Genomic DNA, 24,980 nt, shown 5'->3' with positions numbered 1-24,980 from the left:
CCCCTATTATGCCACCTCTCAATGGGAGGGGGGCATGAGCCTGTCCCTGGTTGGCTGAGTCCCCCCATCTACAAGATGGCGGGGACTGGGTGTGGTGCTTCACCTCGCCTCCCCCACTTGAGGGGTGGAGTTAGTAGAGGTGAGCACACCTCTCTTCCTCACTTGTGTTTCCCGCCAGTTCTCCCGCCCAAAGTGGGGGTCAGTACCAGTAGGGACCAGTTGCTGAGAGCAGCAAGTGGCCTGGGAAAGCTCACAAAGGCGGCAAGCCTTTGAAGCTTCTCCATCGTGAATCCTGCCCATCCTAGGGGAGGATGCTCAGCACCTCATCTCAGGATGTACATTATTTCAGGCCCCAGGGAGCAGCAGGCTCTCGACCTAGGGGTCCCGAAACATGTCTGGTGGTGTCAGCTGAATGCAGCCACTCCGCCTGGACACAAGTGGTAGGTTAGTTTTCAGGGGTCATCTCTAAGATGCCCTCTGTGTGCATTTTTTATTAAATCCCACACTGGCATCAGTGTAAGTTTAATGTGCTGAGAAGTTTGATACCAAACTTCTCAATTTTTGGTGTAGCCATAATGGTGCTGTGGAGTTCGTAATGACAAATTCCCAGCAACATATACTCTTAATGGCAGCACTGCACTTACAATGTCTAAGAATGGACTTAGACACTATAGGGGTACAGGGCTCATGCACCTGTACCCTCACTACTCGTATAGTGCACCCATCTAGAGGGGTGACTGATCTATGCCAGGGCAGTGGTTCGTAGGCATGGCACACAGAGATGTGTGCCATGTCGACCCTTCACTTTCTTCTGCACCAAAACACGCAGCTTGCAAAGGCAGTGTGTGTATGTGTAGAGGTACAGGGCCTCCATGGGTGGTACAATAGGTGTTGCAGCCCTTGGAGGTCTTCTCTGGTCACAGTGTCCTAGGTACCTGTGGTATCATTTACCCGGGGGCTGACCTGTGGCCAGAGATGCCAATTGTATTAGTTTTGGGGAAAGAACACAGTGAAGTATTCTCCTTAATGAATCCAGAGACAGATATGAATGTTCAATTAAGTTTAATCCAAGAATAAAGATCCCATCCACATACAATGCCAGCAGACATCAACTGACTGAAATTAGAACATTCCCATGTCCACATAAAGTGACATAGCTAATGATGTACTTAGGATTCTATTAAAGCTGCAGTGTTAAATATTACACATCTCCTTCCCTCCAAAAAAAAACAATACTATAAGTTGTACAACATGCATGAAATTATCTAGATACATAGAATAAACAAATTCAGTAAGACAAATTAAGTTGTACAACATGTATGAAATTATCCAGATACATAAACTAAACAAAATCAGTAAGATAAGTAGGCCTTCTGGACACACGTGTAGAAGACCTAGTATTTCCAGAATCAATTGCTTTATCACATTCCATACTCCTTTCCTTGGAATCCAAACTCTCACCACCTTGCAATTTCTTTCTAACAACGACAACTCTATTCAGATTCCAAATGCGATGATCCTGTGTTTGCACAGCATTGTTAAAAATTTTGATCACTTTGATAGGCTTCATAAACTTTGTTCTAGAACAACCCACCATGCCAGGACGTCTGACCATGATCATATCGCCAACACAGACAACAGTTTTTTTAACACTTTTTTTAACATCAAAATATGCTTTTCTACGTTCAGCTTTATCCATCTCATTTTTAACAATTTCATCTTTGTTACACACACATTCTTTACCCTTAAACATTTCATACTTATTAACCCAAAAAGGTTCAACATGTGTGTTGGGAATTCTCCCACGAAACAACAAAAATGGAGTCTTCCCAGTTGTCGCATGAGGAGTATAACGGTATTCCTCTATTTTTTCCAAAACACTTTTTTTCCAATCAGATGACAAGTTTTTTGCTAAACTAATAGTATCTTTGATCACTTTATTGAATCTCTCGACCATGCCATTGGCTTCAGGGTGGTAAAGAGAACAGGTCTTATGTGTAATACCCTTAGAAGATAAATATTGTTCCATCTCCTTGGAAACAAATTGCACACCATTATCTGATAAAATGGTTGCAGGAAGACCTTCTTTATAAAATAACTCACCCAAACATTGGATAATCTTACTTGAATCAATTCCCGATAAAAAAAACTTCTGGCCATCTTGAGTACATATCAATGACCACCAGTATAAAAACTTGAGAATCTCTATGTTGTATAGGACCTACTAAATCCAAAGCTATATCCTGCCAAGGACCATTAGGTCTTCTTCTTAAACGCATAGGTTGCGTGTGTGTATTGTAAGACTTGTCGCAAATATTACAGTGTATGCACTCTCTAATTACCCTTTCAACCATTTTATCCATGCCTGGCCACCAATAGTACATGCGAAGCCTCTCTTTGCTTTTGGACAAACCTGAATGAGCAACATGAACCAAATCTATCAAATCTTTCCTGAGACTAGATGAAGGAATCAACTTTGTCCCACGAAACAACAAGTCATTGTCAACAGATAATTCGCTGCGTACCGTCCAAAAAGGCTTTGTCAAATCAGAACCTACCTTGCTATTAGCCCAACCATTTTTCATCAAAGACATAACTTCACATAAGGTATTATCTTTTCTCAATTCCTCAGACCATTTCTTCTCTGATAGAAATTCGTAATCCACAGCACAAACCAATTCATCATCTAACTCCAAATAATCATCTCCCAAATCACTTTTAGGAACTAGGCGTGAAAGAACATCTGCAATGCCATTATCAACTCCTGGAATGTATTGAACACCAAAGCTATATTCTTGTAAGCCAATAACCCACTTTGATATTCTCCCTGACACAAGATCTAACCCTTTCTTACTAAAAATTTCCTCTAAGGGTTTATGATCAGTATGAACATCAAAAACCAGACCCCAAAGAAATTTCTTTAGTTTTCTCACGGCCCAAAACACAGCCAAAGCTTCCCTCTCCACAACGGAGTAACGAGTTTCAGCGTCCCTCAAACTTCTAGATAAAAACATTATGGTTTGTATGCCATCAGGACCATCTTGCTTTAAAACAGCACCTAACCCCTTTTCACTTGCATCAGTAATTAAAATGGACTTGATCTTGGGGTTGAAACTTTTTAACGCAGGAGCACTATTTAACCTTTGTTTAATTTCAATAAACTCATTCTCACATTGATCAGACCAATGAAATTCTACGCCTTTCCTCAACAAACATCTCATGTTTACAGTTAATTCAGCAAAGCCTTTGACAAATTTTGCATAATATTCAATCATGCCTAAAAGCTTCATGAGTTCTGTTTTATATTCTGGGGCTACCATATTGTTTATAGTGTCCACCAATTCAGATTTTGGTTTTACTCCCTCTTCAGAAATGTTATGTCCCAGGTAGTTTATAGAATCGGATTTGAATCTACATTTGCTTGCCTTTACAGTGAGATTGTGTTTGCTGAATCTTTCCAATACCATATTCAAAGTCGTATTGTGATCAGATGTATTTTCTGCAAAGATTAATACGTCATCTTGATATATGCAAACACCAGGAACATCTTTTAAAACTTTTTCCATTACCCGCTGAAACACAGAGGAAGCAGATACCAACCCAAATGGCATTCTCCTGAATCTATACGTACCAAAAGGTGTAATAAAGGACGTAAAATCTCTGCAAGATTCCTCTAATTCGATTTGGTGATATGCAGAGGTTAGATCGATTGTACTAAAAACCTTGGCATTCCCTAACAATATCAACAGCTCTGCAATATTAGGTAGAGGATATCTGTCAACAATTACACATTTGTTGAGTTGCCTGAGATCAATGCATAAGCGCAAATCACCATTAGGTTTTCGCGCTGCGACGACTGGAGCCATCCATTCACAACCCTCTATTTCTTCAATTATGCCATTTTCAATGAGTTTTTAAATTTCTTTTTTCAGATCTTCTTTTACTGCTAAAGGTACACTCCGGACTCTACAACTCACAGGAATAGAATTATTCTTAAGCCGTATTTTGTGTTGATAACCTTTAAGACAGCCTAAAGTTTTCTTAAACACATTAGGAAAATTCTTTTCTAATTCACATGAAAATTTGTCTTCCATTGGGTTCTCATGAATTGATTTTTCTTTCTCATTTACAACACAAAGAATTTTATCACTCAATTGTATGCAAGGATTAGCATTAGGGTCTAAACATACTCCTAAGTCACCTTGATGTATCCAGCTGATAATGCTGTCTCCCTTCTTCGAGACATATATTTTACCAGACACAAGTCTATTTTTATACTCTATAAGACCTATAAAATAACCATGTAACTTTATAGGTTTCTTATCATAGCCTAAAGGAATTATGTCAGGTTTTAAAAGAGATATATTGCCTTTCAATTTCTTAGTGAAAAATTCATCAGAAATGATCGTGATTTTCGCACCAGAGTCAAATAATACCTTGGTTTTTTGGCCCTCAACTGATATTTCATCAATGGGATCAGGTCTTTTACGCGAGATTATTCCACCATCTCCTATAGCTTGAACTACTTCAATATCACAATCAGATCCTGAAGAAGTTCTTTCAAAAATTTCTACCTCTTTCACCTTAGATCTAATTTTTGTTTTACACAAAGTAGAGATATGACCTTTCAACTTGCATTTAGAACAGGTTTGTTTGAGGGCAGGACATTTTTTATCGTTAGCAAGATGACCAGGTTTGCCACACCTAAAACATTTAAGTTCAGATCCAGACTTTTTAGAATCTGACCTGGTAGCATCCTTAACATATTTATCACTTTTAGTCTTTACTATTTGAACCTTACTCTCCTTTTCAGTACTTTTTTTTAAATTATTGCCACACATTTAAGAGAATGTTCAATACGTTTAGCAACAGATAATACTTCGTCAAGTGAAGGCTCATCTTTTAGCCACAACTCATCACGAACCTTTTCTATTCCACAACCAAACATAAATTGATCACGAATACGTTCATCAACTAAAGCTCCAAATTTGCAAGAAGATGCAAGTTTTCTTAAGCGAGTTACATAGGATTCAATAGTTTCTTCATCATTTTGCATGCATTTAGTGAATTGGTACCTTTCAAGAATGGTACTAACCTTGGGTAAGAAGTGTAAATCCAATTTTCTAATACTAATTTCATACTCATTTAAGCCGTTTGCTTCAGAAGGAGGAAGATCAGGCAAATCATCAAAGATATCCTGGCCTTCAGATCCTAAACAATGAAGTAACAAAGAGCATTTTCTTTCAGCGCTGAGAGAAGTCCCACAAACTTTTGCATATCGTTCAAAGACTACTTTCCATTTTTTCCATCTGATAGGAGGTTCACCGGGACTGGACAAAAAAAATGGTGCAGCTGTAACGTTTTGCATTATGTTAGATTCTGAAATTAGTGAATAAAATAAGAGATTAAAATGAATAAGTAGTTAAAATAATAATGAAAATCATGAACTTGTTTTTACAAACAATTGCCCTTGTAAGAAAATATACAGGAAGTACAGTAACCAATCAAAATACTCAAACTAAAGAGATGAACATGAACCAATTAAAATCATTCTTAGATTTCTCTAAAATGGAGTTGGTTGAAGACTTGAATCAGGATATACTTGACTGAAGCAGAGAAAAATCCTTTTTAAACGAGGTTAGTTTAAATGAGTAAATGATCACAAGTTTCAAGTTTATTTCATGTAAAATGACCAAATGTGCTGCATACGCTCATCTCTTAGAATGTAAACTCGGTAAAATGTTTGTTTGAGCGTGATGGCTGAAGTGCGCGATGGCTAAAGACGGAGAATTGTATCCTTAAAGCCAAGGGATACGAGTTTCTTTCAAGGTTGGCAGTAGATGTTTATTTGTTTATTAGCGGTTTGTTCAGTTGCCTATGTTTAACAAACTACAAATATTAATGACTCGATGACGGCTTCATTACGTTTTTCCACTAGAGCTCGAGTGTTCGTGTTCAATCGCTTGTTTATTTATAATTGGGAACGACGCGATGGCAGAGATGACAGCTGGTTAAATTCCACGGTTCTCTCGCGCACAATACTTTGTTTGACACTGCGCTCGTGTCTAGCCGCTTGGGACCACGCGATGGCAGAGATATCAGCTGGTTGAATTCCATGCGCCTCTCGCGCACAATGCTTTGTTTGACACAGCGCTCGTGTTCAGCCGCTTGTTTATTTTCAAATTAAGGACAGCGATGGCAGATATATCAGCTCGCATAACATTTGGTGACTGACACAACTGATTGCCTGATTGTATATAACTGCGCTTTCAAGTTATATGCGCTTTCAAGTTAATGCACTGACATTTAGACAAAAATTATTTCCAATAGCTTGCACTATTATTTGAGGTTGAATAAAGTCAAGTTTAGATTTCTTTGGTGCAGGCGGAAATACGATTGCAGTGTTAAATATTACACACAGGCCCTTGGAACCTGATGGCAGGGACCCAGGGCACTCCCAGTGAAAGTTCTTCAGTAATCTGGCAAAAAGTAGGGGGGTTACTGCAACAGAAACCCACTTTCCCTCAAGAACCTCCTGTGACAATGGCTATTTCCCTTGTTAGTCACACAACAGAAAGATATTAACTTCTGCAACTGAAAGGAGTAAACCTCCAACCTTTTTTTGTGGGGGTGGGGCGGGAGTTGGAAAGGAGATGGTTGAACACTGTCAAACATCTACGTTTGTGAGTGTTTACAAAATTCACAGAGCATTTGTGTCCTTGAACACACCTTTGTTGCCTTCTCAACACCCATGGTCCTAGATTTACTAACACAAAGTTCTTTGTGTGAGTAAAACAATATATATGTGCAAAACTAACTGCTCTGATTTTAAAAATAGATTGCCACTAAAAAAAACAATTTAAGTGTGATAGTCTGATTTATTGCAAAAATAAAGTGGAGCCTTTGGAAGGGACAAATGTGTGTTCATCAACACCCCTGGGGTGGCAAGCCCATCTTTAAGGCAGGCCATGTATAAATAGTGGGAAGAATACTGCCAAGCGTTTAGATTTTTGTGTGGGCATGGCCATGGAGGCATGGAGGCTGACGTCTGATTGGGGGTATACCCACCTTTGTGCTGCAGTTGGTGGCAATTGAACTATTTGTTTCACAACATACAGATACCTCAATGCTTAGGTAGATATGAAATGCTTCAAGGAGTGTGGATATTTGTTTCATAATATCACTTTTCCTCCACAACCTCTATCTTTCTAGCTCTTAAGTCCCCATTTTCTGCTCATTGCGTCATCTGTTGAGGCCTAGATTTGCTAATCTTCACTAGATGTACTAATCTTTAAAATTCCATGTGTCCCTTTCGGAGTTAGATTCGTTTGACTGAAAGGATTTTACACAAAGTAATTTTAGTGGATCTGGCTTTGTGTGACGTTCAAAATGTGTTTTCACTATTCCCGCCACCTGACACCCTCTTTTGCATAAAGAAGAGGAGCGTTGGTGCTCCGTGCTGAAAAGCCTTTTTGTGCTGTGTGATCACAGGTTTCTGGCATAAATTAATTTTGATGAATGCTATTGTCACGCAAGCTCCCAATCGAAAAGTAGGAACTGAGACCTTAGTTGGGTACACTTTTGTGAGAGTTGAGAAACCTCGGCAATAGTGCATGTTCTAAGTCAATTGGACCAACCACAGACACCTCTCCCTACCCTTCCCAGAGCTAGTGGTTGTGACAGACACATTGTTTCTGGAAAGGCCACCTGGGAGAGGTGGGGAGGGCTCTGGTCATGGGTGGAAACTCAACTCCCATCGACCTACTGGAGATACGAGCAATTCGCTTGGCACTGATAGCGTTCCTTCTGACCATCAAGGGGGAAAGAGTAGGGTACAGGTTCTCATAAACCACACGACTGCCATGTAGTACTGCAAAAAACAGGTTGCAGTGGGTAATGGGTCCTGTGCCTGGAGGGTTTACATATGTGAAAGTGGCTGAACACACAGGGCATTCCTATGATTTCCCAGCATTTGACAGGATCTTTAAGCACCAGGGCAGATTAACTCAGCTGATGTTGCTAGTGGATCACAAATGGCCGTTGCACTCTGAGGTGGCACAGGGCATCTTTCAACTATGGAGAGAACCCTGGCATGATCTTTTTGCCATAGCAGAGAATGCGCAGTGTCAGACCTTTTGCAAGTTCCAAGGCAATCATTGCTTGGAGATTCCTTCTGTCTGAATTGGGGCTCAGGACTCCTGTATGCCTTTCAACTCCTACCTCTCCTGTCAAGACTGTTGAAAAAGTTCTGGCAAGACTGCGCCTAAGTCATCCTAGTGGCCTGGACTGGTCGAGGAGAGTGTGGAATAAGGCAGTACTGGACATGAGCACCTGTCCTCCAATCCAGCTGCCTCTAGGAAAGAATCTCCTGTCGCAAAAGAAGGTTCTGCACCTGAATCTGCGCAACCTACACCTCCTTTCTTGGAGATGGTGGCGACAGTTACGGACCTTTGATTTCCCTCCCGAAGTGGTTGGAGTCCTCTTAGCAGCCAGGCACCCATCTACTAAATCTTTATGGAGGACACTGGAAGAATTTTGTTGTCTGATGTTCCTCTCAACATTCAACCATTGAATGCACCGTTGTGTGATGTTCTAATGGTCAGTCTTTCTTTAGACCAGTAAAGACTGTGGTGATAGTTGAGGGTTATCTTTCAGCCTTTTTACATTTACTAGATTAGCCATCCCTAGGCAAATCACCAGTTTTAATGTGTTTTCGAAGGTGATCATAAAACAGTAAGTTCAAAAGTAGGCCATGGTGGAATATTTGATGAATTAATGATTTCTTTAGTTCCTCAGGGGCCTGTCCATATGACTTTGTTTTCGTCACTCAGTCCTGAAGATGGTTTTGTGGACTCTATAGCCATTTGAGACCGAAACGTCAACAGTATATCCTCTTTGACTCCTGTCTCCCGACTTCGATCATTTTCAACCAAATTTCCAATCTTGAATGTACTATGTTCAGAAAGTCTGTGATGTGTTAGGTGGATATGCTGATTCCCATTTAGCACCAGCAAATATTCTCCAAAATGGATTTTGTGATTATTGTGGGTCTGTGGTGCTTTTTGCGTTACATCTTGGACCCTGATTGAACATGGATTGTATATATTTTGTAGAAGTATTGATAATCATTACTGAACTATTGTGCTTATATATAAAAGTAAATCCTTTTCACAATTTAATTTTGAGGTACGCCTTATTCATTTAGCATCTTTCTGTAATTCATTATAGGTTGGATTTTCATACCAACTTAATTCAAAGTACATATAAATTACTACTTCAGGAAACTCCCGTTTTATGATTACGTTTATACCGAGTTTCCTGGTGGAATATTGGGTAGTCCTAGTGTGTGGCAGCGTTGTTTGAAAGGGCTGATCTATTCCCGCCAACACAGTTTATCATGCAGCAATGGAACCGGAATGTTATCACTTTCCTGATATATGCTCCCTTCAAGCCAATAAAAAGCTGCCCTCTCCATCTCCGAACCATCAATACTGCATTCCTCATCTCCATTACACCTGTAAGGCTAGTCAGCGAACTTCAAATGTTGTCTGTGGTACAACTATACACTTCATTCTTCCTAGACAACCTGGTCCTCCGGACAAAAGTGGCATTCCTACCAAAAGGGCAATCCTTCACTTTGCCAACTTTTTATGCACTGCCCCATCCATTCGTGGAAGAGAAAAGACTCCAGAGCTTGGATGCTAAGAGGGATATTAGTTTGTACATTGAGAGGACACAGAATACAGACAAGATTACCTGCTATTAATCAGTTTCTCTAGAGGCAGAAAGGGCAAAGTGGTGCAAAAGTGAACCATCTAAAGATCAATTGTGTTATGCATCAAGATCTGCTATGGGCTGGGAAAAACCAGTGGCGGCTCCTCGAGGGAGTGCTGCAGGGCAGTGGGGTGGGGCGGGGCAGGGTGGGGGGTAGTAAACTCCAGCATGCAGCCGAATGGAGTCGAGTAAATAAATAAATAAATAAAATGAATTACATTGCGCGCCACATCGTCGATTTGGCGTCGCGGCGCGCGTAATGCAATTGGAAATGTATTATGATTTCAGAAGCTCTGTATTTGACGGCGCAAACAGAGATCAGAAAGTAAATGCCGTCATTTTACGAATGTGTTGCATATGTGGGGGCCCTGGCATTGCAGCCTGAGTGGGCAGGCCCAGTACTGAGTCACACAAGGGAATAGCTGGCAAATGCATAGTGATCCAGTCTGATGCCTGGAGAAATTCACAAAATGAGGAATCTGAGAATAGATACTCTGTATGAAAAAAGGGTGTCCACTTAGGTAGCAAGGTGGCAAATGCTCTGATTGTCAGGTGGGGATAGATATGTGTATATTCAAGACCTACAACACAACTACCAGAGCTAAAGCATCCTTTGTGGCTTTCTAGAGGCATGTGCCAGTTTGAGATTTTGTCAGATCATTCCTTGGGGTACTCACCATGTTTTCATCAATCATTTAATCATTACTTATTGCAAAAAAAATTCTAGAAACATGTAGGTTCTGACTAGGTATCTCTCAGTAATCTGTTTCCTTCAAGCTTGGCATGGCATATATGGTCTCCCTGCTCCACCTTCCAAAACCGTACACTCCATCCCCCAACCTCTTGTAAAAATGGAAGTGCCAGAACTCCAGAGAAATCATTTTACCTTGGTATTAACCCCTAGGGGTGCCGCTCGTAGTCCAGGAGTCTCCGCTCTTGACGCCAGTACAGTGCTCCTCCCCAGCCACAAGCAGCTACAAAACCGCTCGCGGCCCCCGCTTCGCGGGAGCCGCTCATAGCGGTAGACTTTTGCCACACATGCCATACCTGCCACAGCCTCGAAGGGAGAGAGGGACCAGACGGGACTCCGAAGTCCAGGAGTCTCCGCTCTTGACGCCAGTACAGTGCTCCTCCCCCCGACGTCATCCCGCTATTTCAATGCAAGCTGATCCCGCGGCGCGGGACGCACCCGGGCGAAGTCCGGGTCAAGGGGGGGCCCGTTCTAGCCCGTTACAGAGCGGAGGAGACTGGACCAGGCCCACTCTCTAACGCCCATTGGAAACTGTGAGTAGTGATAGCCCCTTGTCCTTATTTTCCAGGTTATCATGGCGGCCCGCAGGGGTATGAAGCCCACACCTACAGGGCACGTAGCCGGGACTTTGGACCAATTTATATTGAGGGCTTCATCAGTGTTGGAACGAGAGATAGCTATGGCGGAACGCCAGATGTCACAGGATCCGGTTTTTATGAGGAGATCATCTTTGGGACCTTTAGCCCAAGGTCGCTCACCAGGCCTCCTTCTACAAACAATTGAATTTGAAGGGCCCCCTGGAAGTCTAAATTCCCCCTCTAGTAATGTATTGGACTCGGAGGATTTGACTAAACAACCTCCACCTGGGCAGGTTTCCCATAAGGCGACCGTACATTTAGAAGTACCCAAAACCCCCCCTGATCTTGGCACACTTAAAGAAGGTGCAATTCCCAAAAGGAAGTGGACGGGTGCACCACTCCGAGGGAGAAAACCAAAGCAGCCTAAACATAATAACCATGTTGAATCACAAATAGTAGAGCAAGGCGAGCATAGCGTGCCTGAGGCCCCTCCAGCCAGCCCACGTGAGGTCCGAATTGACTCTGCATCCATAAGCGCTTTTAATGCAGATTTGCTGGTGGGAAAACTGAGTACGGTTTTATCATCGTTTATACAGCCTTTGGAGCAAAGATTAAAATCTATTGAAAAAAGGTTGGCGAAAATGGAGGACTTACTTGGGAAAAACGCAGACCTTGCAAAAGAACTCTCTGTTATTAAAGCCCAAGTTCGAGCTCCGACAGTTGTAGAGGGGGCCCCGCTAACACAGCCTAAGCCCACAATCATTTGCCCCACCAACTCACTGTCTGCGACTACTGAACAATGATCCAGCACACGTTCAAGCCACATTGGGTCCATATCTGTGGGAAAAGTCCCATCCCCGAAAACAGTAAAACCAAAATCTCCGGGTAGAGCCCCCACAAATCGACCTAGGGATAATTACCCTCCCTTGGATTCTCCTCGTATCCATTTACCCCCAGAAAGTGCTCCCTATGTGGTCGTTCTTACCGGGGTCCCTAAGTTGACCCACAACAGACCAGAATCATTTGTGGAACTTAAAAACAAGTCGATACACTGACTGAACACTCACAGACCCTTGCCAAGAAGTGTTCAAAGCAAGATTCTGTTTGTTAGAAGAGTAGGCTGGGTGGGTCCCAAACCGAAAGACGTCGACAGGGACTGTGCGGTTATAAACTTTCAAGACTGTAGGGTAATTGATCATGTGTGTAGTAGTCGCTTCAATAGTTTAGCCACAACTATCAAAACACTGAAGCAAAGCTATTTTTATCCACCAGCTTATCCACACCACACTTTTGACACCAGGAATTTTGATCAATGGCATCCACAAGAAGATATCTGGTGCCGTGAAGAGGGCATGTGGGGATGGAGGGGCAGCGATGATGTATTAGGTTTTCCAGTAAATAACAGGTTCAGTTTACTGGACCAGGTAGACTGACTACATATGCCCCCCCTGCTTAAAGTCCCGCCCTTACCAGAGGGTCTTAGGAAGGAAAGTCCGGGGGGACGGCAGGGATACAAGAACCTCCACCCATTACTGAAGAACGCCTGCATGATGAGGGAAAACTGCCCCTAGCCATGAGGGAGACAGTGGTTGCTCCACCAATTCTTGCAATTTTTAAGACCTAAAATGCTACACCCTCGGTCCGAAGTTTGCCAGTACATTCAGATGTAGTTCAACATGCGCCCGCCACCCTGGTGGGTGGACCTAATAGCCCGGGGCCTTGGGTAAATATGGGCAGCAGGCCGACACCCCTTAACGGGACCCTTAAAATCTTATCCTGGAATATAGTGGGACTCGCTGCCAATCTAGACATCCCTGATTGGTGTGCATTTGTAGATCTCCACGGGATCTGCTTATTCCAGGAAACCTGGGCTCTAAACCCTACGCATAGAATGGGTTATGTTACCTTTATGGAGCCAGCCCTAAAGAGCCTGAGAGGCAGACCATCAGGGGGGTTGTGCATATGGGTAGGTTTTCACCTTGGATTCACATTGAAAAGAATTGAAACAAAAAGTTCTGATCTGACGTGTATCCTTATTTGCCATAACAAAACACGAAAACTGGCACTCATTAATATCTATTCGCGTCCAGCACGATTGGGAGGAACCTCCCACACCCTAGACTGTTTGACCACTCTACTGTATTCACTTCCGGGCTATGTTGCTCTGCTGATTGGAGGAGACTTTAACTGTCATTATGAACCACTTAATGGTGTTCCCCCGATTTCAGCAGAAGAAGATGAAACCTGGCTAGTCCCACCCCCAAACGTTTACCCAGCGAAACATTGGACAGCCCTTGTCCTTCAGCTGACTTCCCTTACCTATTCGTTCTCTATCAGAGCATGCAATGGGCGATTTCAGGGGGATATTCCAGGGCAGTCAACTTACAGAGGAATGGGGCACACATCTGTAATATACTACTTTATGGTTAGTTTGGCATTGTGGCCCAGAGTCCTCGATTTTAGTATAACCAGCAGCACGGAAAGTGACCACAATCCCTTAGCCATAGAGATGGACTTTCATCTGACCAATGGGGATTATGATCAGGAAACCCCCCCAAGTAGTGACATTAGAATAGTTCAAGGAGGGAGGAAAATTCGATGGGCAACTATGAAGCTGTCCACCGAAAATATGGCTAAAATGTACCTGAGTATAATTCCTCTGCTAGAAAGGGCGAATCTAATTCTTGATAATCCCTCTGAAAATGGTGTGGGAAGTGACCTTTCCAGAATACATAAGGAATTAGCTGCAACATTGGCGGACTGCTTCTACAAATCTGGCCCCACCAAGCCTAAACTACAAGGCGATAGAAATCTCTGGTTCAAGAGGGGCTGCAGGGATGCGAAGTGTGCATTGCTCTTGGCATTAAAACAAGGTAATAAGGTATGTGTTACCGAAGCCAGACAGGCATACAAGAAAATCATTTCTAACGCGAAATCAGAGTGGGAAGTAGAACGATGGCATGCCATCAGATCTACACTCGTGGCAAAGGATTCAAAGTCCTTCTGGAATCTCGTTCACACTGGGAAACCAGAGGGCAAGACCACGATTGACCTAAACGTTCCCGAAGAAGCTTGGTCTCTACATTTTAAAGAGCTCTATTCTATCTACCTTACAACGAGAAGTGAGGCCCCACCAAGCCTTCTGGCCCCGGATCCTACGTAGTGTACACCACCTTTTTCACTAGCTGAGGTTCAAACAGCTGTATCTAGCCTGCAACCGAATAAAGCCCCGGGGCTGGATAGGATTCCGCGTGACCTTTTTAGAGATGAACCGGTAGTATGGGTCCCATACCTTTTATTATTATACAACGCGATTTTGCAGGGGCTACCTTTCCCATGTACCTGGTTGGGGGCGGCGATAATCCCTATTTACAAGAAGGGTTCTCTGCTTGAACCTTCTAATTATAGGCCTATTAGCCTCGTCGATGTGAGCTAGAAAATGTATGCTAGGCTTCTTTTACAACGTTTACAGGACTGGATCAATGACAATAATATTTTGACCCCGCTCCAGGCGGGCTTTAGGGCCAAAACATCAACAATCGATCAACTATTCCGGCTCCAGGTCTTTTATTGGAAGCATGTTGTTCTGGATGGGGGTAGTTTATACCTTACCTTCGTGGACTTGAAGTCCGCATTTGATATAGTGGACCAGAACCAGCTCTGGACCATTCTACTAACAATGGGGATTCCACCATACTTATGCTATCAATTTAAACTCCTCCACAAAGGCACATTTGCCAGAGTTTGCTTTGGCAAGCATGGTCAACTAACAGGGCCGTTCCCGGTTGAGAAGGGGTTTAGGCAGGGTTGTGTGCTCGCCCCAACCCTCTTCTCCCTCTTTCTCAACGGGCTTATAGAAGATCTCCTTGTTATTAAATATATTGACTCCCCAAAACTGGCCTCCCAAAGATTTCCCGCCGTAATGTTTGCGGACGACACCCTGCTGCTTTCAAAATCGCAAATGGGCATGCAGCGGGTGTTGAACCAGTTCATCAACTTTTGTAATAAAAGAAACCTGGTGGTTAACATCAACAAGACCAAGTACATGGTTTTTAACGCTAGTACCACCAACTGCCCCCATCCGATGATGGAAGGCAGACCCCTGGAAAGGGTCCCAATTTTTGACTATTTAGGTTTATCCCTGAATGACAAAATGGGGTGGAGCCCAAAAATGGCCAAGGCTAATTTAAGATTAACACAGGCAGTAGGGGGGATTGTGTGCAAAAAATAGTAAGTGCCCCACTCGAAATTTTTAGAGTTCAAGCCAGGTCATCATCCCTTTACGGGGGGGGAACTCTGGGAGCACACACCAGCAAATGACTTATCTGCTACAGAAAACAATTTTATTAGGCAAATATTGACTTTGCCAAGAAATACTCCGCTAGTCCCGCTTAGACTGGATCTGAATATCCGCCCGATTGCAGACGCCATCGCCTCACGGCTACTCCTCTATTGGAGGCGGCTGTGGAGTACTCCTGAGCTGGCGAGCTATAAGGAGGAACTAAAGGTGGTGATGGCCGCTATAGGTGCAGGCAGGATTCCTTGGTTATCCTTTGTAAGGCAGTCTCTCACCCTGATTGGGCTCGACAATCTCTGGTCTAATCCCGAGGCTTCCTGCTCAGCTATCTCTAAGAAAACCATGTCTCACACTATAAAAGCCTTCAATCTAAGGAATGTATTCTGTTCAGTTAAAACTCCAAGTCTAACCGATGCCTTCCTGGATCATAAGTCACAATATAGCTTTGAGCAGGAGATGGATGCCATACAACCTACCCTAGCGAAGAAGCTTTATCTACAATTTAGATATGGAACTCTGCCTTTATACTCAACGACCGATGAGTAGACGGGGGGTCCAGCCCGTCCCTGCCCAGGTTGTCGAATAGAGGACGAAACTCCTGTACACATTATCCTCTTCTGTCCGGCATATAGTAATATCCGGAAGAAGTGGATAATTCAGTTGTGCAACAATCTGGGCATTAAGAACTATCTCGTTTTCTTCAGGATCTTGAAAAATGATACCAATGCAGTGATAGTGGCCGCTGTAGCAAAGTTCCTGTTCTCAATGTGGTCAATTCGAAGGAATCTGATTAGTTAAGATTGTTATATATTTGCACTAAGTTCTATTGTGGAGACAAAGGGAGTGAATGAGTATATCAAAGGATATTTTACAATTTTTAAGCATCTGTAGATCTAATTTAAATTTTTATAACTTTTAAAATTTCATCTCTCCCCACTTCGCTGATTTTATGACGATGGATTATTCCAATTGAATTGTTTATAAAAGACAACTATTATGTTCGAAAACTGGATATTTTATATGTATGTGCTTTTATGGTTAAACCTAACCGCAATATAGTTTTTGAACTGATTAACCCCTACTCCTAGTTCTCTCTCCTTCAGAAAACCCATCAACTCTGAGTATATGCTGGGTGCCAAATGTTCAATGGAAGAAGTAGATGTAGGAATTAGAAAGTGGGGACTGGTGACACGGGACTAATGAGTTGGGAATATGTGCGAAGGGGCATGGCTGACACCAGGTACCTGTTGGAGAAGTCATTTTTCTGGTTTTGCCTGCAGTGTGGGCATTTCAGATTGGTTGTGAAGAGGATGAGGCAGAACCAAGAAAACAGAAATCATGCATGGAGGGTTTTTTGTTTTTGAAGAAAATTACAACCTTATCAACTCTCCCATAGCCTTCTTTATATCTGTTCCTTTTTTAAATAGGTGGCACTAAATATATGCGTGTACTATGCATGCACTTCAGTTTTTTTCTGGACCCTTTAATGGCCCGATTGTAGTCCTCGCAGTGCCCTTTAAATTTCCTCCACCATCAAGTCCTGTTCCAGGGTAACTCGGTCCTCATGGGAGAGGACCCGCAAACATTATTCTATTTTTAACATGTATATAAATGAGTGCATAAATAAGTAAAATCTACAATTGCTTCCTCTTGAATTATTATTTATTTTAATTTAAGGTACAGCAACACTTGAAAGTCTGAGTTTATTAAATGCAACTGCAATCTACATATATTAACTTCATTATACATATATACCTTCCATATACTTATGTATCTTTACATTTATTACTTTGCTTCTAATTCAGCATACCCAATGCACTACCCTATATCTCACCATATATCACATGCAATATATCCTCTACTGCCAATCTGACTCATCTCAAACCTTATTCCACTACACTCTCCAATTCACTACCCTATTTCTCACCCTATAGTTCCCTCAATATGTCCTCTATCTCAACTCTCAGACTCATCTCAAACATCATTCTACTACTCTTTCTAATGCACTTCTATATTTCTCACCCTATACCCCTCTCAATATATCCTGTGCCTCTGCTCACCCATTAATCCCAAACCCCATACCACTACTATGATCCTGAAAATAACCTTTTCTAGACTCTTTCCTTCTCTACCCTTCCTTGCATCATCTCATGTTAATTTCATATTTCCCTACACTAATTCACCACTAATCCTTTTTGGGATCCAAAGTAGCCTGCTACTCACCGAAAAGTGCTACAACACCTCATCAGGGGAGCAAACGATATATAAATGCAAACCCTTCCCTCTTCCATCCTTCCACTATCCTTTTAATCCAAATAACAGACTAACATGTCCACCGCTCAAATTGATTTCATATTTCCCTATACTAATTCACCACTAATCCTTTCTGGTTCTGGATTAGCATCCTACTCACGTAAAAACGCTTCAACCCTGCATATGGGGTAGCAAGCCCTATATCAATGCAAACCTTTTACTCTTCTATCCCTCCACTACCTTCCTCAATCTAAATAACAGAATAACAGATATACAGCTCAAAATAATTTAATAATTCACTATATTAATTCGCTACTAATCAGTTTTGGGTTCTGGAGTAGGCTGCTACTCACAGAAAAGGAACTTTGACGCCTCATCAGGCATAGTGAGAACTATATAAATGGAATTACAATTGCGTCCCCCTGCCCAAACTCGTTGCCACTTTTATAGATCAAGCTGAGCCCCTGGGTTTCGATGTATTCGAGAACAATGTGCTAACAAGCATTACAAATACACATTCTGGTAACGTGCCATGAACAGAGAAAGGAAGTGCACACATTATGATGGCTTCATTAGTAAGGATAAATGATGTTGAGGTATAGTTTGGGAACTTCAAATGTTAAGCACATGAAAAACCAGTTGTGTCAAGTACAGTGTTGATTTAATCAGAAATGTTACATGCATTTTAGTAAATCCAATTCAGCGATATCACTTTGTAAATCTGGGGCAGTACCAAATTCCATGGGTGTTGCATTTGAAAACCCACTGCACTTCCCATGGAATGCCTCCCGGGAGCAGAGTAAGACCACGCAGTGATTTGTGCTGCGTCTCCTTACTCATGAATTATGAGGCCACTCAATGCAACAATGTCACACAGGGTGGCTTTGCGTGGCCTCATAGATATATGAGAGCCCTGCATAACGCATGTATCACTTTACGTGGTGCAAAAGGGATGCAGGGTCTCATAGATAAGCCCACTTTATGTGGTGCAGAAGTGATGCAGGGCTCTCATAACTAAGTCTCTTATGTTTTTTCTTTTGTGCTAAGCCCTCAATGAGAGTGCATGTGTTTTCAAGCTGCCTCCCTCGTGTACTTCTCTCCCTCTGCAGTCCATGTTGATCTCTTTCACCCATGTGCTTCTCCCCACACCCTTTCGTGTTTCTCCCCCACACTTTGCTATTCTTACCCAACTGCTCGTATCACCTTTCCCTGCCCCCGCTCTTTCTTGCCCATCTCTTAAACTTTTGCCGTCTGTGTTTCCTCAGCCCCTCCCGCCGTCTCTGATGCTCTCTTCAGGGCGACCAACCTGGCACTGCCCTTTGTCTGTCTGCCAGTATTAACAGGTTTCTTGGTGTGCCTCGGGCCTCTTAGCTGACACTGTCACATGATAATGTGGTCACGCGCATTCCTGTTACAATTCAAAGTGATCACGTGTTAGTGATAAACATAAGTGCTCACCCCAACCTGCTGCACAGTACACTAGAGAACATGTTCTTGCCATTGGTTCACAGCTTCTAATGTCAGCCTGAAACTTTTACACAACTATGTTTTCTGTGTGCTTTGATCTTTGTGTAATGATCACAGAACGTGGGTTAACCTTCTATGTGCCAGTTTAGTTCACATCCTGACAGAGTGGTTGACGTTTGCAGTTTACCCGTTCTTTTACCGTTAACCTGTGGAGGAGGGCTGTGGATTTCAAATGCTAGACGTTGCTCCATTAACATGTGGCCTGGTGCACTGGACAAATACTTCTCCACACTTCTCCACGAGGTCACACATTTACCTCCAGAGTAGACTTCAAATTGTGATGCACCCGGTCCCTGTTTTTTTGTTGCTCTCCAAGGGAAGCAATCTGCTCTTCTCATTTCAGTGAGTGGAGGGGATTTTGTATGTAAATGACGTCAGGGGCACGCCTGCATGAATCTCAAATGGCACTATGCCATGTATCATACCCTCCTCCGACCCTGGCTTTTTACCCAGCATTCCTTAGAGCGACTGGACTCGCAGCATCACTTCGCCCATTAATGCAATTAACCTGCAATTCCCAGAAAGCAAGCAGTGCTGCTTAAAAGCCAGGACTGGCTGAACTTCTTATACATAGGGTGACCAGATGGATCTATGTCACCAGGGCACCACTTAACTTTAACATATCATTATTATCAGGGGGATTGGCCAATTGGCACCATTTAAATCAATCAATATTACAACACCCAGAATGCAAAGATATGTAAACACAAAGTCCAGGAATGGAAAAGTGGTGTCCAGGTCACATAGAGCTACTATGCATAAACTTCATACCACACAGAACTCAGGCTCCTCCCTGATGAATGACCACTCACTGTTTTTTAGGTCGAAGCCTGCATAGGCTGCGCATGCGCAGTCTCACTGGTGAGATCTTATGATCTTCATTAGCAGGCTTTAAGCCCGCCCCTCTTTTCCATTGGCTGACGTCACTGTTCATGCTAAACGGCGGCCAGTCATTGGGAAAGAGCACTTGCTGACGTACAGTTTTCTCTATTTGAGCCGTCCCACTAGGACTGGCTCACTTTCCTCCTTTGTGAAAGCTTTGTTATCTTTATGGGGCCATGTGTTTTCAAACACATGGCCCCATAAAGATAACAAAGCTCTCACAAAGGAGGAAAGTGAAAGTGGAACGTGCTTGGATAAGCTTGTGCCGTGGCTGTGAGTGACAAGTCAATCCAATGGCTGCGCTCTGAGTCACGCTTCTCTGTTGAAATGGATGTGTTGCCTCATAACGTGCGTTTATGGAAAGAAAACTCTTATCTGCTAACTCCCGCTGTTGGAATGTCTCGTGTCAGAGGTCTGCTCCCCATCCTTGCCACTCTGTCTCCGGCGCACAACTCGAGGCCAGCCACACAGTGCCTGCTTATAGACCGTCCGCTTCCAGGTGAGGGTCTCACGCAAATGTGCAGGGAAGCTGTGAGGGGGAAAGAGAGCAGGAAATCAGGGCCTCTGTTTAACCTCGATACACTGGCAGGGCTACTTTTAAATGGCAGTCAGAAGTGGTGTGAGGTCTGGGTGTAACTAAAGAGAGGACTGGACTGGACCATCTGCTTTGAGCGCCTCTGGAGATTGTTTGGGATCAGACTCACTCTTCTCCAAGATCCCACCCGCCGTTCTGGAACCTCTGCTTGCTGGCAGTGCCTCCGGCCGCTGCTGCCCCCCTGACTGCACTTCCTCAGTTGTTGCTGTGCCTCCTGCCCCTCTGCCGGGCCATGGCCTCCACTGGCAGCGGGATGGAGGAGGTGCATGTCTCAGTGCTGACTCCCCTCAAGCTGGTGGGGCTTGTGTACATCTTCTTGGCTCTGTACCTGGACATCAGAGTCGTGCTGAGATCGGCCTGGTTGACGGCCGAACACCAATCCTACCTGTCCATCTGGGAGTCCTGCACCAAGGAACTCAGCCACTGGAACGGCAACTCCACCCTGCAGAGCGGTGAGGGCTGCAAACTTCTTCCCGTGAGATGCGTGCTGCTGCGCGTGGGCATCTCGCCCTGTGTGTGACATGAACGCGCATTTTAAAGTCTTTATTTCGGTGTGCCTCCCTGGCCCTGTCTTCATCCCTGTGTCCATTGCAGACACTTCCCATAAATGTTTGCACGCCCGTTTGTGTCTAGGTGCCCTGTGTGTATCACTGAACTGTGTGTAAGCATGTGCCCAGCGCACTGCCCTGTCTCTGTGGCCCTGTCTCTGTGGCAGTGTGCTCGTGTCCCTGCCCCCTGTCATCGAGTCCCTTCTCAAAGCCATCAATCTTTGAAGGTGTGTGTCTCATTGGCCAGCCAGTAGCCCGTTCCCCCTTTCACTTTGCGTTATGTCTGAAATCTTGAGCTCGCTCCAGTGCCAAGTGTGTTTGTGACCCAGTGCCAATCTTACCAGCCCAATCTGTAAACCGCAGTTTCACCAGCCTTCTTGACTTATTCTCGTCTTTTTGAACCTGCCTGTAACCACCTCCCCATCCAAACTCCAGTATGTCACACTGCGCAAACAACACTGCTCTTTTCTATCTGGAAACAACAAAAAGAAAAAAAAACTATGCCCTACTTACTGCCTCTATCTATTCCATTCTCCTGTCTGTCTCGCAAATTGGTACACATGCTCTTGGTAAAGTCTAGTGGGCACCAGGTGTATGTCCAATTCCTCTCTGCCAGCCACCCTGCCCTCGCCTGCCACTTCTTTCTATCTGGCACCCTGTGCTCTCACTCACCGTCGGCCTGCCTTGCTCTCGGTGCTGAGCCACCCTCCTCTCTGGCTGCCACCCTGGGCACCTGTCTCCACCTTCTGCCTGTGCCCGTCTCTTATTTTCCAGTATGTGCACCATTATCGTGTTTTCTAAATACCTGCAGACTCGTGTAGTGGGTGGGTCGTTATGTAAGAGATGGCGTGCGTGTCATGTTACGGAATGTGGGACTTTATAATGCCATGTGTGGTGCACCCACGCTGTGTCCTGGACAATGCACGTAGTTTACGTGCAGACTGTGGAACTCGGTGTTTATTGCTCAGTCCGCAAAGTGCATTCATGCATCTAAACATACATCGGACGATGGTACAGCACCTACGATTCGAGTCAATTGACATTTGATAATTTGCAATATTTTCCGATTTGCTTGCCCGTACCCAAGGCGGCGCCCTTTATGACCCAAAAATTAAGTGTCTCTGTTCACAGTGGGCGAACCCATGAATTCCTGTCACCTCCGTGGCGTGTTGAGGTGCGGGTGGGGTAGAAAGATCTGAGAAGGTAGAACTTTAACACACGGAGAGTGGGAGGCCATGTGTCGCATCGCACCAGAAGTGCCGTTCTCCCTGCAGGCTGCTCGTTTTGTTAGGGGAGTAACGAGGCCCCTGAAGCCCCCGGGTTAAGGCTGGGGGGCTTCAGAGGCACCAATGTCCCCCAGGCCTATATTTGTGAAACATGGAAGAGTAAGGGCCCTTCGCCATATTTTGCATGGTTTCGTGTTACGCCATTGTGTGTTGTGGCTGTTGAGTTGACGGGCAGGGGGGAACCTATATAATTTCATATTTGCTGGAAGTGGGGTGCTCGTGGAAGCTTTGAGTCAGGTGTACTTGACATTTACTGCACCATCGCCCTGCTACGTGTGCCTCGGTTTCGGAAAGAGGCTCTGCTCACTGGCTCGAGCTGGGTTCCCACAGAAATTGGCACCGAGTGCATTTTCATGTGTCACATTTCTCTTTCCAAAGACAACGGTGCACTCAGTCATCACCTGAACACAAACCCTCCTCATCTTCCTTCTTCTCACCAACCAGTGCTTAATTTGAACCTGTGGTTTCCAGTGCTCAGCACCGGTACTTAAAAATGAACACAGGCACTTGAGCACCAGTTAAGAACACATTCATTTTTGGTGGACACAGGGAGATAAGGTGATTCACTCGATACCGAGGTTCGAAACTGGTTCCCCAGCTCCGAGGTCGGCAGCTCTGGGTATTACGCCACATCCCCTCCCCACTTCTTTCAATAGTCTCTGTGGGCCATATTATCAAGCAAGGATGATACATTATCGCTGCTTTTATCGGCAGGAAACTGCCGCTAAAGTGGCGATAATGGGCTTGATAATAAGCCCTTGTGAATTCCCATAAAAGCCGAGGTTAACACCAGAACCTGGGCTTCTATGGGAATTCACAAGGGCCTATTATCAAGCCCATTATCGCCGCTTTAGCGGCAGTTTCCTGCCGATAAAAGGGACGATACTGTTGCTTGATAATATGGCCTGTGTTTTTAAAAATTATTATCAATCAACTTTCGTTGCGTCCAATGTAAACAAGCATTAAAAAATTCAATAGGTCTCGCCTTTCATTAAGTTAAAGCCATTTGCTTTGCTATACAATACCATTAGCAAAGCAAATGGCTTTCACTTAATCAAAGGCGACACCTATTGCATTTTCAATGCTTGTTAAACTCTGAGAGGGAACAGATGCACATGGAACCTTGAACCTCAGAAGGGGGAATGGACAGACATGGGCCTCCATTTCACCTCACAATACACCTATGCCACAACAGGAGCTCTCTGGCCTGTGCGTGCTCTTAAAAGCTGCTTTGTGCTACTTTGGGTGCAGGATTTCTAAATAAGAACCCAGTAAGGTTCGTGCTTCATTGCAATACACTTCTAATAGTAACAATAGAATGTGTGCTGTTTCTACTGGAAAGGAAACCTTTCCAGAACTGTGGGTAGCAAAAAAGACACCAGGGTATTCAATCTTCCTATCTATAAATGGACTCATTAAATGAAGTAGAGCCCCACATATCAACACCAAATGACTGACTGTGTGCACAAAGAATGACCGGCTTTAAAATAATGCATTGTTACTTACTTGATAAACCGCCACTGAAAGAATAGAACTGATGCAGCAGCTACACAAAACAAGCATTTGCAATGCATTACTGCATAGTTTGAGGTATTGGCGCTGCAAGCAATAATATACCAATAGCTCATACTTTCAGTAATGGGAGACCTAGTGCATTGCAATTGATTGCATAGTGAGCCGGGAACCAGTATTGTATGTCTCAATGCTGTACTGCAAGCTGCTCCTAGAGCTCCCTAGTGAGCAAGGCACCAGCACTGCATGTCTAGGTGCAGTACCGCAAGCTGTTCTTCGAGGTCCCTAGTGAGCAAGGCACCTGCAGTGCCTGTCTAGGTGCAGCACAGCAAGGTGCTCCAATAGGTCCCTATTGAATATCATAAACTTTGAAGATATGGTAAATCAACCCTACCCATAATGCATTGCATGCAAGACTGTACCACGAGTACATTCAAAAAGCTATGTCCATATATATAATTAAAAGCTTTGAAATGTGACAGAACAATTATTATATTAATTCTGATTAGGTTGTACTCTATGTGGAGCTGATGAAGGGAAATTTATAGAAGGTCTAATGTAAATGTGTAGGTGCAGTACCGCAAGCTGCACCTAGAGGTCCCTAGTGAGCATCAAACTTTTGGTTGCATATGGTACTACCATAATGCAATGCATTGCATGCAAGACCGTATCATGAGAACATTCAAAGAGCTATGTCCATATATACAATTAATAGCTTTGAAATGTGACAAAACAATTATTTTATTAATTCTGATTAAGTTGTGCTCTATGTAAAGCTGATGAAGGGAAATTCATAGAAGGTCTAATTAATATACATGTAAGATGTGGAGATTCAGTACTGTAAGCTGCGCCTAGATGTCCCTAGTGAGCATTATAAACTTGAAGATATGGTAAATCCACCGTACCCATAATGCATTGCATGCAAGACAGTCCCACAGTACATTCTATATATACAATTAGTAGCTTTGAAATGTGAC

This window comes from Lissotriton helveticus, chromosome 6 (genome assembly GCF_964261635.1).
Source record: "Lissotriton helveticus chromosome 6, aLisHel1.1, whole genome shotgun sequence".
NCBI lineage: Eukaryota > Metazoa > Chordata > Amphibia > Caudata > Salamandridae > Lissotriton > Lissotriton helveticus.
The sequence above is the reverse complement of the archived record's forward strand: the minus strand, read 5'-3'. Positions refer to the sequence as shown.